The sequence below is a fragment of the Eurosta solidaginis genome, chromosome 4 (assembly GCF_040869045.1).
Source record: "Eurosta solidaginis isolate ZX-2024a chromosome 4, ASM4086904v1, whole genome shotgun sequence".
Classification (NCBI taxonomy): Eukaryota; Metazoa; Arthropoda; class Insecta; order Diptera; family Tephritidae; genus Eurosta; species Eurosta solidaginis.
This window is the reverse complement of record NC_090322.1, coordinates 276,795,501-276,817,122: the sequence shown is the minus strand read 5'-3', so window position 1 is coordinate 276,817,122 and position 21,622 is coordinate 276,795,501. Positions and strand designations below refer to the sequence as shown.

At 35.5% G+C, this 21,622-nt stretch overlaps 1 protein-coding gene across 1 annotated transcript in view; it reads left to right on the top strand.

Moving 5' to 3' along the window:
- Nucleotides 1–10,380: 10,380 nt before the first annotated feature.
- Nucleotides 10,381–21,622, top strand: part of LOC137247489 (serine-rich adhesin for platelets-like) — a 215,463-nt gene continuing 204,221 nt past the window's right edge. The window contains exons 1-2 of the mRNA XM_067778439.1: nucleotides 10,381–11,578; nucleotides 11,680–12,141. The gene's annotated coding sequence lies outside the window, so the exon portion shown is untranslated. The remainder of the gene's footprint in view (nucleotides 11,579–11,679; nucleotides 12,142–21,622) is intronic.

Sequence of the window (21,622 nt, the reverse complement as noted above, 5' to 3'; positions counted from 1 at the left end):
TGGTAGGTGTCACACCCATTTTACAAAGTTTTTTCCAAAGTTATATTTTGCGTCAATAAACCAATCCAATTACCATGTTTCATCCCTTTTTTCGTGTTTGGTATAGAATTATGGCATTTTTTTCATTTTTCGTAATTTTCGATATCGATAAAGTGGGCGTGGTTATGGTCTGATTTCGGCCATTTTTTATACCAATATAAAGTGAGTTCAGATAAGTGCGTGGACTAAGTTTAGTAAAGATATATCGGTTTCTGCTCAATTTATTGTGTTAACGGCCGAGAGGAAGGCCAGACGGTGGACTGTGTATAAAAATTGGGCGTGTCTTGCACCGATTTCGCCCATTTTCACAGAAAACAGTTACCGTCATAGAGTCTATGCCTCTACCAAATTTAAGAAGGATTGGTAAATTTTTGTTCGACTTATGGCATTAAAAGTATTCTAGACAAACTAAATGAAAATGGGCGGAGCCACGCCCATTTTGAAATTTTCTTTTATTTTTGTATTTTGTTGCATCATATCATTACTGGAGTTGAATTCTGACTTAATATACTTATATACAGTAAGGATATTAAATTTTTTGTTAAAATTTGAATTAAAAAAAATTTTTTTTTAAAAAGTGGGCGTGTTCTTCATCCAATTTTGCTAATTTTTATTTAGCATATATATAGTAATAGTAGTAACGTTCCTGCGAAATTTCATCATGATATCTTCAACGACTGCCAAATTACAGCTTGCAAAACTTTTAAATTACCTTCTTGTAAAAGTGGGCGGTGCCACGCCCATTGTCCAAAATCTTACTAATTTTCTATTCTACGTCATAACATAAATCCACCTACCAAGTTTCATCGCTTTATCCGCCTTTGGCAATGAATTATCGCATTTTTTCGGTTTTTCCAAATTTTCGATATCGAAAAAATGGGCGTGGTTATAGTCCGATATCGTTCATTTTAAATAGCGATCTGAGATGAGTGCCCAGGAATCTACATACCAAATTTCATCAAGATACCTCAAAATTTACTCAAGTTATCGTGTTAACGGACGGACGGACGGACGGACGGACATGGCTCAATCAAATTTTTTTTCGATCCTGATTATTTTGATATATGGAAGTCTATATCTATCTCGATTCCTTTATATATGTACAACCAACCGTTATCCAATCAAACTTAATATACTCTGTGAGCTCTGCTCAACTGAGTATAAAAATTGCCACAATCAGATGAAAATCGTTGTTGTTGATTTGGTATACGTATGTATTTCGAACAGATATTCATATAAATGATCGGTGCGCCGGATGTGTGAATGATTTTTCTTTTAATTTGCGCACACTAAGCGAGTATTGTACTTGAGCCCTCTCAGATCACCACCCCCGAACATACTTACAGCCCAGCAGGTCCTTCACTACTTTATATTTAAAGTTTAGGAAGAAAATCTTGTGGGGTTCCAACTATGGTGTGCTAAAAATATCGCTCTCTGCACAGCACTTAACAATTTATGGTAACACTTCAACTCACCAAGATTAGTGCTTATATATATATATATATTTTTTTTTTTTTACACCAGAAGTGAAAATTCCGCGTTGCGCCAACACGTATGAACTTATTAATACCTCCGATAGCATTATATAAAGTGGTCGAAGGTGGAGTGGAATGATCGAGTTTCCAAGTGCTGGTAAGAAACGTCACATATTTCATAGTGAACAATATTCCTCAGTAGCCAGCGTTTTAACTCTGTAGGATTCTGCACACTTGGCCGAAGAACACCTTGTAACCAGTTCAGCCTTTAGATGGAAATTAAAAGTAAATTAGATCAGATTGACAATATTGTTGTTCGGAAAAATTTATCTGCACGATACCGTATATCAGAAAAGCACCATAGGTTGTCTCTTCCAAAATTGCGGTTCGACTTTTGTAAATAGTTTTAGGCATCCAAAAACCTGCTCCAATTTCTTTTATTTTTGCAACTTGGCGGTATTTGGAAATTCACTTTCAGATCACTTTTTTGTAGATATTCTCTATAGGTTTTGGGCCTCTTCATCCGCAAATGAACTCCGCAAAAATACCTTTTGAGACAGATCATCTTCATTCATTCGCGGAAAATTTAATAGGGCCCATATTAAATTTTGTTCAGTATTGACCTTTACAAACGCGTAGAGGTCAATAATACATTCGATAAACGTTTCTCTCAAATATTCCCAGATTCTTCAAGTGTTTATTGTTAGCATTGCCTCATTTCCCATTTGCTGAATAAAATCAAATATGCAGCTGTTGTCCATTGTGTCGAAGGACTACGGTCACTCCTTGACTCCGTACTTGAACAAACCTGTCCCTGCAGTTTTGTAATTGTAAGCTTTTATTCGCAGCTTATCATGGCAGAACGTCATTTTTAATCGTGGGCTCCAGCTCAGCGTCTTGCCTGGACGCTTCATCGTTGTCTCCCTTTAAAAGGGCACACATATATTGCCCCATAATCCAAGAAAACTCTAGAGAGCGTCAGCAAAATCGTTTCATTCCTACATGAACTCATCCCACTTTGTAGCGTTTCGTCGGGCACCTATGTATATCTGTTGGCTAGGAGCTCAAGCCCTTAGTTTTCACACCTTTCTGCCTATATTTGTTTCTTTCCCAGATGACTTTCCCTTTTCATTTTTAACTCACTGTTGTTTTTGCAAAACTTTTCGTTGCATTCGATTCTAAGGTGGTTCAATGACCGCCATTATCTGATTTCTAATAAACGGCTGTTTGCTTGTACTCTCAGAGATCAGGTTTCAAAGCTCAAAGCTGAGTAATGAAGTTATTGGCAGTCTTTGCGACTGTAGCTTTTGAACGTCTACTACATGGGTAGTTCCAGGTAGATCCTCACAGTGAATTCCACCAGAAAGCTCTTAAAAAAAGTATGCAAATGTCTTTGCGTATAGACGTATAGACTGTAAGCCACTGACATGATTCCTTTCCAAAAACAATTTCCATTATATTAATAGTCATAGAATGGGAAGTGCTGTAAGAAACATTTCTCAGAGCGTAGAACTAAATTTCCGTCAGATTTGTAGGGGAGTACGAGAATAGCCTGCTGTTAGCCGCGTCTTTTTTGTGAGTGTGTTGGGCTATTTAGCGGCCCCGTGGTGTGGTGGTATCGTTCTTCGCCTACCATGGAAAAAGTTTTCCTAAGAGGGGTGGCTCCCCGACAGAAGAGCTTCTTAGTGAAAATTAATCTGCCTTGCAGCTCTCGTTCAAGTCGTAGGAAAAATTTAAAAGTTGCAAATTGGAAGAGAAGATCGGCCGAAATCTCCTCGCAGCTAAACCGCGCCAAATATTCATTTATTTTGTTGGTGCAGGGACCAAAGCCTTCTCTAACTTCATCCGACAAAAATTTTAAGTAAGTTTCTGTTGTGATATTAGTAGGCACTTACCATGTCTCTGAACTTAATATCACACATTTCGCAAAGTTCACTATTTTTTCAACAATGAATGCTTTTATTCATCCGACATTCATTTAATTTGTATCTTAAAATCACTCAACGTTCTGCAACCTCACTAATTTTTGTCGCGCAAATTACTTTTGTCACATTTTACAGAAATTACAATTTCGAGATAATTTCGCTTTGTTTTTTGCTTTTCGCGCAGTAAAGATTGAAGTAAAACACTTTACATAGTTTCTCGTTAATGAAGTCTACAGTTATTTGGCAGCATTCCATTGTAGAATTTGTCTGCTATTAACACAACCACACATCTCATCTCGTGCCTCAACTTGTGGGTGAAGGTGCGCCAACACTGTCCATTCGTATGTAGTTGTGTGTATGTATGTATGTATGTAAAAACTTAGTATTGTCTGCCACAATTAAAAAACTACTATCGAAACACTCAGCCCAAAGTACTCGTACTTTTGTAGTACATCGCCACCGAATTGATGTAGTATTTTCCACTCAATGAACGCCCTGTTGTTGCTTTATGTGGCCAGAATGTTTTCGCATTGTTGCTTTTTGTCTGTGAACTACTATGAACTTCGCTGAACTGCTTGCTGGTCGGGTTCAACGGCTGGAAAGTTTGGAATTTTCATGAAATCACTTAAAGTGTTGTGAATTTCAGTTCACCTCATATGGTGCAGAGACAGTAAATGAAGATGGGGAATCAGGGTGGTTCGAGTTTCAGTTTAGACCTAAACTTTATTATTGCTACCACAACAGGATTAACATGAAAGTTTCATATCAACTTTTGTCTACTTGAATGAGCGTAATACGTTATGAAGTAAATGGGAGGGGGCTGGCATATTAATGCTTTTGACTGAGCATCCACTTTAAGGGAGCTATCAGTAAATTGTTCTCATTTAACACGCACTCACTTCACCATCAGGTTGAGTTTATATTCAAATTGTCTGTGTGTGTGTTTCGCGGTACCTCATTAGGATGATCCGTATGTGAGTAATCGTGTGCAACTACGTACTTCATATGCGTAAGTGCATTACTTGGTACGTATTTAGAAATATTAAAATAACAAAAAAGCATGTGCTCGTACTAGAACAGATTAGTGAGAAAATATTCGAAATTATTAAGTTGAATTAGTCTGATTAAGCTTTCTCTACCCTGTGTTTATAATTTAACGAGCTTGCAACTTTTCCCATTTTGTTTTTGATGAGCTCACTGCTTGAGTAAACAAGATTACGATCCATATAAAGACTGAGCACTTTTTGTTTTTCTAAGCACCTTAAATTTGACGTAAATTTGCATAATTAAGAATTCAAAATCTGTGTAAATGGTCTGAGGTTTCATGAAAAAAAACAATTGTTCGGCCCAATAAACGTTTTTTGAGATCATGTTAACTGTATATTTCAGTACACACATACCTCTACATCTTTGGCAATATGATGGGAGTCAATAATGAGCAAATAAGGTGCACAAGTTAAGAAAAATAAAAGACCGCGAGATGTGAATTTAATACGTATTTATTCAATGAAATCAAAAATTTAATCTAATCTATTTTACAATTATTCGCTTATTTATACTATTTCCAAAACAACCATTTCTGACCGTTTTCTACATGTTTGTTGGTAGTTTAACTATCACACCACTTTACGGCTCGGTGTATTCTCGTTTATCAGGTGATCCTCGGTTTTACAAAGTCGTTTTTGTTATCCTAGTACAACGATTGGGTTAAAACCATCAGGGGACTTTACGCTTTTACTATAATTGTTTTTGCACATTTTGTTTACTTCTTTTTGATAAACAATATTGTTATTGTAAATTACAGCTTTGTGCATCGGATATTATTTTATGTATATGCTTTGCTTTATGAATTCTTATATATATGTATGTATATACGTTTATAAATAACAATAAGTTTTAGTTAATTCAATAAGTAAGTAAATATGTAAGGACATAAAAAGGAAGGGTTGTTAGTAGAGTATGTGATAAGTATATAATAGTTATGTATGTTTGTATGTGCTTACTTTTATTTGTATGTATATATATATATTTATATATGTACATATAACTCACATGTCTTAACTTATAAAAGATTCCGGAGATGTCCAGCAGTTTATAGAAGAATATTTTAATCGCTCTACCGGATATAAAAAGATATAAAAAGACAGTGAATAATTAAAAGATGGAGCTCAGTTGTTCACCGAAGTAAAGGGTAAGTTACATTGAAGCTGGCTTAGTCGGGACATTCCTGTTTCAAAAGATTATTTGCCTGCGTCTTTTAATCGATAGAAAGACAGCAACAAATTATCAGCGCGATGGACAGCTTCACTCACGCTAGGATGATCTGTGCGACATTTTATGATGGGGCTAACTTTATACCTGATATGACGATCATTCCATAATTACCTTACGCCCTGAAGATTTTTATAACTTTTTTGACGCAATTTCGGAGCTAAAAACTCGAAAATTGTGACATATTCGAAAAAATAGATTATATATCATAAAGATATGAAACTTTTAATTTCTTTTTTGCAGAATTTATGCACGTCTACAATTAATTATTAGTTACTTTAGCTATGTTTCGAAAGGTAAATGAGAATATACAGTTTTTTATTTATAATTTTTTTGTAAATGGAAATTTACATTCTATAAAAAATTGGCCTAATTTAAAATTGTGTAGGCTAACAACTTCGAAATATCCTACTCCGTTCTACATCGCTATGTTTTGATATAATTCTCAAAAATTCTCAACGCTGAAATAATCTTTTATCAGAGACGTTTATAGTTGAAATCCTGGAGTAAACATAAATCAAGGTTTGGTCTAATATATGCTCAAACGAGTGTAAAAGAGGTTTTTCCCCTAACTCCAGATCTTGACATTTTTAGCATGTAGCTTTTGTATACCTGATTAGGCCTAAAACTTGAGGTATGTCTCGAAAACATTACATTTTCACTGTCACATAATATAATCAGCTTTATACATTACTAACACGTTTTGAGCAAGTTCACACTATAACGTTAAGGTGGGAGATTTTATAACTGAGTGTATTAGATATCTAAATTTTTTTATTTAATTTTTCATTTTGTGTATCCGTTTTTTGGAAAATTTTGTTAACCAGTGCATGTATTGTCATATTTAGGGTAAAATCCCAGTTCTCTTTTCAACGTGGTATGACTCTTCAAGAGCCCTTTAGTTCAGGCTTCGTTTTCAACGATTTCTATGAAAACACAGCAAAAAACAGTGCAAACATAAACTTTCGTGTGAGCTTTTAATCCCTGCTACCCTTATTGCTTTAAATGTATGAAAACATTTATTTCAAGCACTTTTTAATTTATAATTTATTTAATAATTTGGAAAAATTTTAAACAACGTGACATTAGGACGGACAAGGCGACAGCTGTTTCGATTATACCTTTTTTAAATTTCTTCAAAGCCTTTTCTCTCGGGAGTGGGATTCGAAACCTCACTCCTACGATGGTTGAAGTGTTATAAACGCAATCAGCCACGTCATGCCTTAGTTGTTGTAAAACTTATCCCAATTGCCTTCTTTGCATATTTTCTTTATTCATAGTCCATACTTCGTATGGCATCATATGGTAAAGTTATGCATTGGTAAGGCGGTTTCAGAGAACTCAGGAATTTTATGAGCTTTTAAAATCGTTCGAGGCAGTACAAATATCCTTCGATTAGGCGTACTCATAGTGGAATAACTCAGCTGAATTTCAATGGACCAGTTTCGGCCATAGACTTGGAAACACAGATTTGTTTATGATTTGTTATGAATATTCATATTTTGATAATGGTACAAAATAGACACCCATGATACATGACACTTAAAATTCAAAGGGAAACTTCCAAAATATTCCTTTATAATCGAATAGAAAATCAATTCTTTACAGAAATAAGTTTTCAGCCATTAGCGATTGTTAAATTTTTATGAATTTTTTGTTTGCGTCATTATTTTGATATGTTCATTTTCATTCTTGCAATTTCTCCTTTTGTTGCTCACATAAAATGCAAAGCGAATATCATTTCTGTCTCTCTGGCTGACATTTGTTTGCTAGACTTGCATTTTATTTTAACTTTTTAGCTATAAACAATGCCGACTGTTTTAGTAAAGCACAGTAAATTATTTTCAGACTTGCGATAGCGACAAGTGTTTATTTGCAAACACCATTTCATCAATAAAATACAAGAAAAAAAATAAAAATGATATGCCAGAAAAGAATCACTTAACCTTTTATATTTTAAGCACATGCAAATGTGAAATCCTTTACCTAATGTTTAATTATTCTAAAAAATTTCATACAAAAACTTTGCATACCAGAAAAACAATATAATAATCACCGTATGTCTAATTTTGCGACAATTTGAGTGAATTTTTTTATTTAAGTTCCATCAAAAAAACATGCCTATGTTACTTCCAGGAATGCCTGGAAAAATTTCATGGCTTTCCATGTTGTGGTTCGAAAGTTATAAGTGCCCAATTTAGGCTGTGTACGACTTGACCTAAATTTCTACCTAAATAGAGAAAAAACCTAAATCACTGGAAACTATCGGTAAGCCAGTGCAAAATAAAAATTTAGAATTTTTTTGAGCATTATTTTCAACCTAAATTCAAATGTCAAATTTCAAAAACAAAAATATTCATTTTTCAATATTGTATATGGGGTATTCCATCCCATTTCGACCAATTTTGAACCCGACCCCCTTTAGAATTGGCTGAAAGTTTTTCTTATTTTTCTAGCTTACGAAAGACGTTTTTCAGAATTTTTTCAAATTTTTTCATCCAACTCAAAAAAAGTTATGTATTTTTAAAAAAACACCGTTTTTGTTTTCAAAATGCTATAACTTTTTCAAAAATTGACCGTTTGGGATCTTTTTTTTTAAATTTGTTTTTAAATGTACTTTTCGGAAAATATACAAACAAATTTTTAAAGTTTTTTTTTTTTTTTAATTAAATAATAAAAAAAAATATCGGCCCACTCCGGGATTAGTGAGGATGATTGCAGAATTGATTGAAGTTTTTTATGAGAAAAAAATGGCGAAATTCGAAAAATCTCGAAAAACTAAAAAATTACAAAAAAAAAACTTTAAAAATTTTTTGTATTTTTTCCGAAAAGTACATTTAAGAACAAATTTAAAAAAAAAAAGATCCCAAACGGTCAGTTTTTGAAAAAGTTATAGCATTTTGAAAACAAAAACGGGGTTTTTTTTAAAATTCATAACTTTTTTTGAGTTGGATGAAAAAATTTGAAAAAAATTCTGAAAAACGTCTTTCGTAAGCTAGAAAAAGAAGAAAAACTTTCAGCCAATTCTAAAGGGGTCGGGTTCAAAATTGGTCGAAATGGGATGGCAATGATTTGCAATATATTTGTAAAGGAATATATAATTGATGTGAGTTTGACAAAAATATTTCAGTTTTCTTAAGGTTTCAAAGTTTGAGAATTTGTATACTGCTGCAAGTATTTTTTTTTTTCTCAAGGCATTCTTTCTTATCTTTCATCTCTTTTATGCCTATTTTGCTGTACTTGCACTTGAGAAGTGGTGCAACTTTTTTGCTGCATTTTTCCACCTAAGCAATGCAATGAGGAAATTTATCGGTTTTTTTATGACTACCTAACAAAGTGGAAAACTAGGAGGAGATAATAATAAAATGATGAAACAATAAAATGTTGAAACAAAGAAAAAGTAAATCGCTTGTGAAAAGAGGTAGAAAAATGAAATATTTTGTTGGCCTTTGTGAAGCTTTGTGACTTTTTAGAAGTTTTTTTGAGTACACCTGTGATTGTCTGCTCTTACCCATTCGGTTATCCCTTCAAGTGCACTTTCATTCTAATCCTTTACCTCACACTCATATTCGTATGCAGCTGTAGATGTTTGTAGTGTGATATGAAAAGGGAGTGCAGAGAGCGGGCGGCAATGTGATGTTGAAGTATATTTCCAGGCCTTGACAACAATAAATGAATGGACTTCAATGAAACCTCAAACTAACGAAGCAAATGAGAGTCAAACAATTTTAATATGCAAAAAAAAAATTTAATTTGAAGCTCCTTAATGTTGCAAAATTTTCAATTAATTTCTTTCTATTTTAAAATTTTGTTTTAATTTATTTGTATGTTTTAAGTTCTAATTCTGTCATACTGGTTTTATCATTTTATTTATGTAGTTTGACAAATAAATGAAACTAAAGCCTTTACGAGCAAATTGAGATAATCTTAGCAGTAACTAAAAATGTGAGAATTAAAAGTAAGTTGGATACAAATACAACAACAAAACATACTATCAAACGAAAGATGAAAAAGGTGTTTGTGTTTATGAACTCTTTCTAAACTATGCTCTACTTATGTCAGTGTATGTATGTTTGTGTGTGCCTGACCGCAAAACAACATCAGGGAAGGTCTCACAAAAAAAAAACAAAAACAAAAACAAAAAGTGGGGTAAGATTGCCAAAATGATTAATGACGATGCAGCCATGTGGCTTTCGGCTATCAAGTGAAAGCTGAGAAACACGAAATAAGAAGGAAGCCGAGCAAAAAATACACTCGAAATGATGAGCTCTTTATAAAAACCATTTCGCCTGAGCCAGTGCAATCTGTGACTGAAGTAATTTATTGGTACAACCACAATTTTATATGAATTGTGCAAGGGTTCAACCTCTAGGCCGCAGTTGAGTTGAGAACAGTTTAAAACAAAGTGAGAGAGAGAGAGAGAGGACGAGTTTAATTGAAAGGACATGCGTACAACTTTTGTATGACGTATAAGAGTTTAAAGCTTTTCCGTTCTTGTGTGTTTTGCGTGAAACGAGTTCAGTGAGTAGTGAGGGCAAAGGATGTTGGGCTGGAAATAATGCTTTGTTGACACTTTTGAAGAAGACACGAAAAATATCGACACAAGCAATGGCGAAATCCGAAACGCTCAAATGAAAATTATAGCAACCAGTTTGTGTACAGCGCGCGGGAATAGTTGACGTCGGAACTAAAAGGCGGTAATAAGTGCGAATTTCGCGAGAAGGTAAATCAAAGAAGAAAAAATACAAAAATTCGTTGCGTTGCGTTCGGCTTCGAATTTCAGATTTAAAAGTTTAATTCTTCACACCGCGCATTTATGCATTTGAATGGAAGAATCCTATGTGAAAAATAAAGTTTTGTTTTTGTGCAAAAAAAAAAAAAAAAAATGTATATGTATATATATTAAAGTAAAAAATCAAACCGAATCATTTACTGCCAAAAAAAATATCAATTAAATATGAGCATCCAAAGCGCATTTATTTTACGATAGCAATTACTTCGGCAATATTTTGTTGTCATTCGATTAGCCAACTGTCGTGCCCCGTGTGCCAGCCAGTTTGTTGATTTCATACTAAGTTTAGAAGAATTGTTTGGGTTCTTCTTATATTTGCAAATAGTGGCCGTATACCCTTTCATGTTGACCTGCGGGGCTGCTAATGAACAGTTGGTGTTGTTGTTGTTGTGTTATATCGGCTTAGCCGGCCGAAATTAAATGTCACTCATACGCCATGTCAGACGGTAGCTGTAACGCCACCACTCAACTTAATTGCCAACATTCTGTGCTCTAAAAGATTGTGTTTGTTTGTTTGTGAAAGTACCCAAAAGGATTTTTACGCCTTTACCTTTCAAGTTTTGAAAAGAGTAAAAAAAGTATCAATAAAATGTAAACAAGTGCAATATCTCAAAATAAGTGCCCCCTTTTTTCTAAAATTATAGCAGCGGTGAAATAAAAAAGTGCTAAGCCATAAAAAGGCGACGACCGCAAAAGTAAACAAATATCAAAAACCTAAAAACCGAGAATTATCGTAAATGTGTGCGCGTTCGTTCGTATTTGTATGAGTGCGTGTGTGTGTTATGTCGCGGGCGTGTTTCCGGGTAGCCGTGCGCGCCGTCATATATTCGGTTTCGAATTTGAATCGCGGCAATCGCGTGCTGTGAATCGCACATTTTGTGATATTTCCGCTTTCGTTTAAGCGCTGTGCTGCCAAATTAGAAAAAAGAAATATTAATGAACTCCAAGCATTTATACACAATTGTAAAGTATAAAAGCGAATAACCGTGCCGTCCTTTTGCTCCACCAACATGCGATCCTTATTACACGCTTTTTGGCTAATCAACGACAATATTAGCGCATTTGTGCATATGACGGTACATATGTATATATGTATGTATGTACGAATATATGTTTACTGAAATATAATTCAACCGTAAACCAAGTGAATTACCCAAATTACTTTTAATTGTTGCAGATTAAGATCTTTCTCGAATAAGTATTTTCTGTCAGCAGCTGAGGTTTGAAAAAAAAATAAAATAAATAAATTCAAAACAAATACATATTTATGCATTACAAAGGTATTGCAAGTGCATAAGTATTAATTTTAAAATATTATAACCAACAACAAAACAAAAGCGGGACTTTCTCGTGCAGTTCGATTTGTGCCCAGAAGACCATTCATGCGCTTCATCAATTCATTTCATTTGATGCAGTCATGTTGTTGTTGTTGCCGTTCCTGCATTTGGTGTCGGTGAAAAAACTCTTTTCACTTAAAATTTCATCTCGAGCAAATTATGTTGATTTCATAAATGTTGTACAAAAAAATAACAAAATTTTGCTTTAATTGTTATTAAGGTGGGAGATCTCCGGCTCATTACAACCAAAATCTTTTTGAGAGCTGGTTGTTCGATTGTGGTTACATAATTTGTATAGAAAGGTGAGTGCATTGCAAACGAAATAATTTATCAATACAGACAGACAATTAAATTAAGTATTTACGGAAAGAATATGCATTATTCACTTAATTAATTAATTATATGTATATCTATGCATACATTAGACTAGTTGTTGTTGATAAAAAGGAAAAAATAAATAATTTTTGTGTTACGATTTGGTTTAAGAATATCTATATTTCTTTCTATATATCTTTTGGCTTGTTAAGTCGGTTTCTTTCAGTTAGTAAAACAGTTGTGGCCCCTTATTGTTTGGTTTTTCAAACTATTAAAAAGCGAAAATCTGAAAATGTCTGCTGAGCTCAAAAAGATATTCAAAGAAACTATAGATCTTTACAAGACCCACTCAACATGAGATTCAAACTTAGGAGAGAGCTCTTGAAACTTTTATTTTTCGACCGATTCTATTCCAACGTATTGCTCTGGAATGATAATACCGCGTGGGAGGACCACGAATTTTGAAGACGGATACAGTAAATTAAAACAAGTAAGGAAGGCTAAGTTCGGGTGTAACCAAACATTACGTGCCCAGCTGCCAAATTATAGTTTGCAAAACTTTTAAATTCCCTTCTTTTAAAAGTGGGCGGTGCCATTCCCATTGTTCAAAAGTTTACTAGTTTTCTATTCTGCGTCATAAGGTCAACCCACCTACCAAGTTTCATCGCTTTATCCGTCTTTGGTAATGAATTATTGCACGTTTTCGGTTTTTCGAAAATTTCGATATCGAAAAAGTGGGCGTGGTTATAGTGCGATTTCGTTCATTTTAAATAACGATGTGAGTTGAATGCCCAGGAACTTACATACCAAATTTCATTAAGAAACCTCGAAATTTACTCAAGTTATCGTGTTTACGGACAGACGGACGGATGGACAGCTCTGCTCAGCTGCGTATAATATAATTCGGTATAATTCTGTACGGTAGGGATTGAAAGCTAAGATTTTTACAAGCTACAATAAAATAATTTTTCTTACCTGCCAACGAGGTTTCACCTAAGGGCAACCGAAGTACTCAACCGATCTTGACGAAATTTTCACAGTAGGTCCTCGTGATCATCTCCTATTTTTCTGGCTTAAACCAATTCTAGAAAAGTAACACCGCCCACTGCTCCTATTTGCAGAAATATCTCGGCTGTTATTTAAAAAATGATTACAATATTTGTTATTGAGATTCCAGATATAAGGAAATTGAAACGAAAAATAAAAAGTGAGTTGAAGTGCGTGTAAAAGTGAGACTGGAGTATGAGTATGAAAGGGAGTGAGAGTGGAGGTTGGAGTTGGATTAGGGTTGCAAGGACTAAAATGAAAAGGGAATATAGATTAAGGCATAAACAGATAGGTATAATAAGGATAAACAGAATATAAAGAAGACGAGCATGGAAAAGAGAGTGAAAGAAGAAAGACGATACCACTTTTTAAATTAAGGAAAACCAGTTTTCAACCAGAAAAACGTCTGCAGGATAGCCAATTATAAATATACAATTAGTTCCTTGCTCCGAATCACTATATTGGAAATATGGGAGACTCTAGTTAAAGCACAGACTTGATTATGAATAATACACCACGCTATGGAAAGGAAAAATTGTAAAAGAATCCTGATAAAATTTGCCAGCCATTTTTGAAATAAAAGACGGTTGGCGAAAACTGTCCTAAGTACTGCAGAGATAATTTCACAAGTGGGCACTCAAATAAAAATGACAAAAAAATTGAAAACAGACAAGCAAGGGAATCTTCGTTTAGTTGGATTTGAATATTATATATTCAGCTGTGAGCGTATATCGTCAAGTTCGTCTTTTATAGTTCTTTAGAACAAAGTTTCACAAAATTGGGTGGGGCTACATAATGTTTCTTGAAAAAAAGGAGTAATTTCATCGAATTGTTCTACGATCGGTCAATTTTTCTTCGATTTATGTCGATTTATTGTTATAATGACAGTCTCACAGTTAAAAATCATTCATCTAAAGCCATGTTTAGCATAGATGTTGGCTAGTATGTTCACTTTGATTATCTTGAAATCTTTTACACATAACTGTGCGTGAGCCTTAAAAACTTTCGTCCATTTTCAACACTAAAGGGGCCTTTCCACAACCATTTTAACAAAAATTAACTTTTTTTCAGTTTCTTGTCATATTTCGGAAGAAAAACGGAATTGATAGAAAGATTGAAAAATCCCGATAATTTTAGTTAGGAGCCTATCTATCAAATTTGATATGGCTGCATTGTCTACATAATTTTTTTTTTTTTTTTAAATTATATATCTATACTAGAAGACCCGGCAGACGTTGTCCTGCCCTAAATTTGGCCAATCTGCATACATTTTAATAAGCTTTTTCCGAATGACTATGCCCTCCCCCCTCTTCACTTTTTCCTAATCCTTTTATTCACTCCTCCCTCCGCCTTTTTCGCTTCATCTATCTCCATCTTCGTCTCATTCTTTCTCTTTCTCAATCTACTTCTCTCTTTTCTATTTTCTCTCTCTCAATTTCTTCTCATTCTTCTGCATCCCTTATTTCCTGTCCCATAAGGTGGTATGTATTTTATTCCAGTACCAGTCCCAGTCCCACTCTGAGTGTCAGTCCCAGTCCTAGTCCTAAGCCCAGTCCCAGTCCGTCTGTGGATAATATATTACTCTGTACTAAAACACTCATCAACAGCTTTCATTTGATATCCATGTTGTATAAACACTGTCTAGGCATTCAATGGCCCACGTTTTGGCCTATATATCCAGACCCTAGTCACCAAGGGGTATGAAAATAACCCTCCGCTAAAGCACTCATCCACAGTTTTCATTTGATATCCACATTCTATAAACAATTTCTGGCACGTTTTGGCATCTATCTCGAGGCCCTAGTCACCCAGGGGTATGAAAATTATCCTCTACTAAAGCACTCATCATCAGCTTTCATTTAAAATCAATATTCTATAAACACATTCTAGGGCTACCCGTGTCCACTTTTTGGCCTCTATCTCGAGACCCTAGTCCCCCAGTCACCTATCCTATATTTCAAGTTAGGTCAAACTACACACGGGGTGCAAAACAAATTCAAAATCGGTTCAGTAGTTAGATATATATCTAATATATAAAATTCTTGTGTCACGATGTTAGAGGCTTAACTCCTCCGAAACGGCTGAACCGATTCTCATGAAATTTTTGTGAGCATATTGGGTAGGTCTGAGAATCGGCCATCGTCTACCTTTTTTTGCTACGTGCCTAGGGTCTTGAGATCAAAACGTGAACCCGGGTACCCCTAGAATGTGTTTATACAATACGGATATCAAATGAACACTGTTGATGAGTGATTTAGTAGAGGATAATTTTCATACCCCTGGGTGACTAGGGTCTGGAGATGTAGGCCAAACGTGGGCCCGTGAACGCCTAGACAATGTTTTTACATTGTGGGTATCAAATTGAAGCTGTTGATGAGTGCTTTAGTACAGGGTAGTTTTCATACCTATTGGTGACTAGGGTCTCGAGATATAGGCAAAAACGTGGATCAGGGTAACACTAGGATGTGTTTTTACATTATGGGTATCAAATTGAAGCTGTTGATGTATGCTTTAGTACAGAGTAAGTTTTACACCGCTGAGTGACTAGGGTTTCGAGATATATGCCAAAACATGGACCCGGATACCCCTAGAATGTGTGTATTATGGATATCAAATGAAAGCTGTTGCTGGGAGCTCTAAAGTTCATTGTGATATTCGATTTAGTCGCATCAACCTGGCAAAACTGATAAATATGCATGCGAAGCCGAAATAAAGGCAAGAATTAATAATACCCACATACCTATTTACATACGTCCTATTCGATTTGCCTGAAATTTGGTATATACATTTGCTTATATTAGTATTTACGATGATTTTTTCCGGGAAGAATACCAGAGACGGACTGGGACTGGGATTAAGAATAGGACTGGGACTGAGACTGAGACTCGGAGTGGGACTGGAACAAAATACATACCACCCTATGGGGCTGGCAATAAGGGATGAAGAAGAATGAGAAAAAATTGAGAGAAGAGAAAAGAGAGAAGGAGACTGAGAAAGAGATAGAATGAGACGAAGATGGAGATAGATGAAGAGAAAAAGACGGAGGGAGGGGTGAATAAAGAGATTAGGAAAAATTGTAGAGGGGTAGAAGAGTTAGACGGAAAAAGCTTATTAAAATGTATGCAGATAGACCAAATTTAGGGCAGAACAACTTCTGCCGGGTCTGCTAGTATAAAAAAAAAATAAAAAATAAATAAATGTAAGGAGCGATAACCTCCGAAGAGACCTAAGGCCGAGCTTCTCTTCAAATTTGCGTCGTGGTCCTCTTGAATTTCCCTACAAATAGGCCGGACGGGACCTACATGCTTTATGCCAACTCCGAACGGCATCTGAAAGGCAGATGAGTTTTCACTGAGAGCTTTTCATGGCAGAAATACAATCGGAGCGCTTGCCAAACACTGCCGAGGGGCGACCCCGCATTAGAAAAATCTTCTTCTAATTGAAAAATCTTATTTCTAAAATTTTGATGTTGCTTTGCCCGGGGTGTGAACCCAGGGCATACGGTGTGGTACGTGGAGCATGCTACTATCACACCACGGTGGCCGTCTGCTAGTATATAGTATAGATATTGAGCGGCAATGAAACTACATAAAAAACTTCATTAAGGTATGATAAGTTTATATTTATCTCAATTTGTTTGTGCCGTAACAAGGTTCCATAGTGCGGAAAGACAAAACTTAATCTAAAAGAGCAGAAATGGAAATAAAAATCAATGCCACCCAAAGGATTAATATTTTAGCGACTCAGCTTTTGAACTCTCGTCAACGAGACTGCAGCAGCAACAATTGATGATGCCACAACCAAACCAGCCACACACAACTAAGGGTGCACAAAAAATGCACCTAATTATATGAAAACACAGACAGTTACACACAAAAGGATAACAAACAAATGAGTAAACAATGAGTCGGCGATGTGTTACTGACTTTGATGGAGGCGATGTGCCGGCGGTGGTTGTTCAATATAGCAAATTAAACGTCATCGCAACCACATCCTGGGCGTCGGCTTTATATATTTTTATTTCTTTTTAAAATAGGTTGCAAACACTGGCGTATAAAGACAGAATAGCAACAAGTTGTTGCAATTATTTGTGTGCGTGAACAATTGAAGTACAATCAACTGATTTAGAATAATTTTAGGTTGTATCCACCATGAAACCTACCAAGCCCGCAACAATGGCAGTTGTAAGACTAAATCATCCGACCTCTAAAAATCTCTAAAGCCATAAAACTGCTTTTGGACCATGAATATGAATAAAATATCTTTCGGGTTGTTTAAGGGACTTAAGAAAACGATAAAACGAAGTCGCTGATAAAGCTAAGAAAATTTAAGTTCCTTTTCCTTACTAAGAAGACACTTTACTGAAATCTTCAGCACTACACACTAAGATCTATTTGGGTTTGATCATAATGATTGATCTAGGCTACAAAACCAACATTTTGATATCAGCTTACTCGCATGGCTCAAGGATTTTGCATTTCCTGCCTAAATGATTACTAAGAATAGTTAAACTATGAGTGTCCCCGATATCTTGAGATCAGTAATGAAAAAATGGCTGTTCGCCAATTTTGGTCAAATCAAATAACTAGTGATCACTTAATCGCAGATTTGAGGTAATAACCCCAAAATTGTACATAAAAAGTGATTCTAATTCCTGCACTACTAGACTCTTTCTCTGGCGATCAATGCATCCAACGGACAGCAACAAAATCTGTCCTTTAAACAATATAATACATTCTATAACGGTGTTATCCAACGAGTCCACTAAAACTTCCCAATGACCACGAAAAACTTTCATTTGTGATGTGTCACTTGTTCAAAGATTTTAATTCCTCGAAATATTCTTTCGGGTTCTACGCACTTAATAAAAATTACTATTGGAATTTATGAAGAGCTTAAAGCTTAAGCGCCGGAAAGCAGCTGGTATGGTGAGGAATCTCAAGATGCATCAGAAAAGAGATCGATCCCTATGTGGCTACTCTGCGCACGGGTAATGTACAAAATAGTAATTGTGAGAGGCAGTTTGATGAAAAACTCTTAGTTAGAAGAAATAATTCTGAAACCGCTACCTAAGTACTAAATGACGAAAAATAGTTTCTGTACTCGACAATGATCAACTGAAAATGGAAATACCCTGGCTAGAGATTAATAAATTTGTTAAAGGCACACTGCTCACAGAGCTGTTCAAATGTAAAGGCGAGGAGTTGCGTAAAGGCGTGCGTGTCAGTGATGCCGATGGCATTTTTAAAAAAAGGAACAACAACGAATGGGCTTTAGGCAAAGCTTCGCTAGCTAGGTCATAGAGTGATAAGGAAAAATGCACTCACGAGCAGAAATGCTCAAAAAAAAAAAATATCCTAAAAACGAGAAAAATAGCTATGAAAATATATAAAGATATTATTACGAATATTAGCAACACTAGGGGGCACCGTCATCTCTAAACCGATGCTAAGCAGTGACTGTATGCACATCAATAATTCAATCATTATGTCTACACATATGTACGTACACGCAGCGGAGGAGCAACGCACAAACACATGCAGATATCTTATCTGAGATATGCAATTATAATTGTGGAATTGTCGCTCACAAATACACGCGCATGTGAGAGAGGCTATAAAAATTGTGCATCTGTAGTTATAGCTGAGAAACTTATAGCAGATAACCAACAGTAGATTCTATAACAGAACCGTCTAGAAATGTCAACGAGAAAACAAAACACTATAAAAGGAAGCAACAGTAGAGGCGCGAGAATCAGTTGGATTTAAGAGGCTATCTAGCGAGCAATAGCAGTAATCAGTTTCAATTAAGCAAGCCATTGGTTGTGAAGTATCAGTGTTATTGTGACGTACTTTAATAAAGGCCATTTTGCATTATTAAATATTGGAGTTATTTATTCAACAGTTTAGCGATACGAACGTTAGTAGAAGGTTACGAATGAGAGGATTTGCACAAAATTCGTTACAATATTATATGATATTTCGCAATAGAAATCTTCCCTTAACTTTAATAAGTAATTTTCTTACTGTTACGGCAGTGGAATTCTATATGAGATACTTAACTTTATACTCGAGTGCTCCTGTTCACTAAGCTAATTCGGACAAATAAATATTGTGAGAAAAAATAATTTTCCTCAATTTAATAAAAATGTTTATGCAAAAATATTTTTTGGAAGCTAAAGCTGATGGAGAATTCTACCAATATATTTCTTTCCAAGTTAGGTCACAAGAAGTGCATTAAGTGGACGCAATTAGAAACTACCGCAGATGGAATTTGTCAAAGCTAATCACTGAAGCCCTGATTGCTGCAATCGAACCAAGCCCCCTAAACAATCAAGCCTCATCAAGTGCTGAAGAGAGTGTTAAAGTTACTATGCTTGGCGTCAGAAAGGTATGGTGCAAATCTATGCCAATGCTACCAAATAAACATTGGAAAAAATCCGTTTAATGGTGGGCAGAAGAAATACTAGAGAAAACAAAACACAAAGCAGAAGACATTGCTGCAGTTATTTCAGCCCGAAAGACAGAAGAAGCCCGAATGAAACATATTCTAGTCATGGTGCGCACAACGGAGTGGGTTAGGTAGCAAGGACTCCAGCTGGTAGCAGAAAAAATAAAGTTGACACTCCTAACAAAAAGCAGATAACACTTGAAGCCTTCTCCGAAAATGAAAAATCATGTAACAAGGTTAAACTCCTGGCAAGCAGATTGGGCGCAAATTCAACATGCGACCGAGAAGGCATCTAAGTAGGTATCGTTGATAAGCAAGCTGATGGCAAATATCGGAAGAACAACAGGCAGCAAAAGGAAACTGCTGATGGCCATCACCCTATCCACGTTACTGTGCGGCCAAGAATTGTGGGCAAGCACACCGAAAGGGTGCGATAATTCATTACAAAAGACTGATAAAGCGATGAAACTTGGTAGGTGAGTTGAACTTATGCCGCAGAATATAAAATTTGTAAAATTTTGGACAATGGGCGTGGCACAGCCCCTTTTTAAAAGAAGATAATCTTAAAGTTTTGCAAGCTGTAATTTTGCAGTCGTTGAAGATATCAAGATGAAATTTGGTAGGCACGTTACTCCTATTACTATATGTGTGCTAAATAAAAATGAGCGAAATCGGATGGCCAACACGCCCACTTTAAAAAAAAAATTTTTTTTAAGTCAAATTTTAACAAAAAATTTAATATCTTTACAGTATATAAGTAAATTATGTCAACATTCAACTCCAGTAATGATATGGTGCAACAAAATACAAAAATAAAAGAAAATTTCAAAATGGGCGTAACTCCGCCCTTTTTCATTTAATTAGTCTGGAATACTTTTAATGCCATAAGTCGAACAAAAACTTACCAATCCTTGTGAAATTTGGTAGAGGCGATAACTGTTTTCTGTGAAAAAGGGTGAAATTGGTTGAAGCCACGCTCAGTTTTTTACACAGTTGAACGTCTGTCCTTCCGCTCGGCCGCTAACACGATAACTTGAGCAAACATCGATATATCTTTACTAAATTTAGTTCACGTACTTATCTGAACTCACTTTGTATTGGTATAAAAAATGACCGAAATCCACCTATGACCACGCTATTCGATATCGAAAATTACGAAAAATGAAAAATGTGCCATAGTTCTATACCAAATACAAAAAAAGGGTAATTTGATTGGTTTATTGACGCAAAATATAACTTTAGAAAACAACTTTGTAAAATGGATGCACACCTACCATATTAAGTAGAAGAAAATGAAAATGTTCTGCAGGACGAAATCAAAAACCCTTGGAATCTTGGCAGGAATACTGTTCGTGGTATTATATATATATAAATAAATTAGCGGCACCCGACAGATGATGTTCTGGGTCACTCTGGTTCACATTTTTGTGGATATCTCGAAAACGCCTTCACATATACAACTACCACCACTCCCTTCTAAAACCCTAATTAATACCTTGAATTTGATACTAATATCGTACAAACCCGTTATAGAGTCACCCCTGGTCCACCTTTATGGCGATATCTCGAAAAGTCGTCCACCTATAGAACTATGGCCCACTCCCTCTTAAAATACTCTTTAATACCTTCCATTTGATACACATGTCATACAAACACATTCCAGCGTTAACCTAGGTTCATTTTCCTACCTGGTGATTTTCCCTTATTTTGTCTCCATAGCTCTCAGCTGAGTATGTAATGATCGGTTACATCCGAACTTAGCCTTCCTTACTTATTTAATTTTCACTAGAAATTGGCGGGACGGGACCTACATGTTTTATGCCGACCCCGTACGACATCTGCAAGGCAGAATACTTTTCACTGAGGAGCTTTTCGTGGCAGAAATACACTCGGAGTGCTTGGCAAATCACTGCCAAGGGGCGACTTCGCTGAGAAAAACTTTCTTGTTGTTCAAAAACATTTATGGTGCAT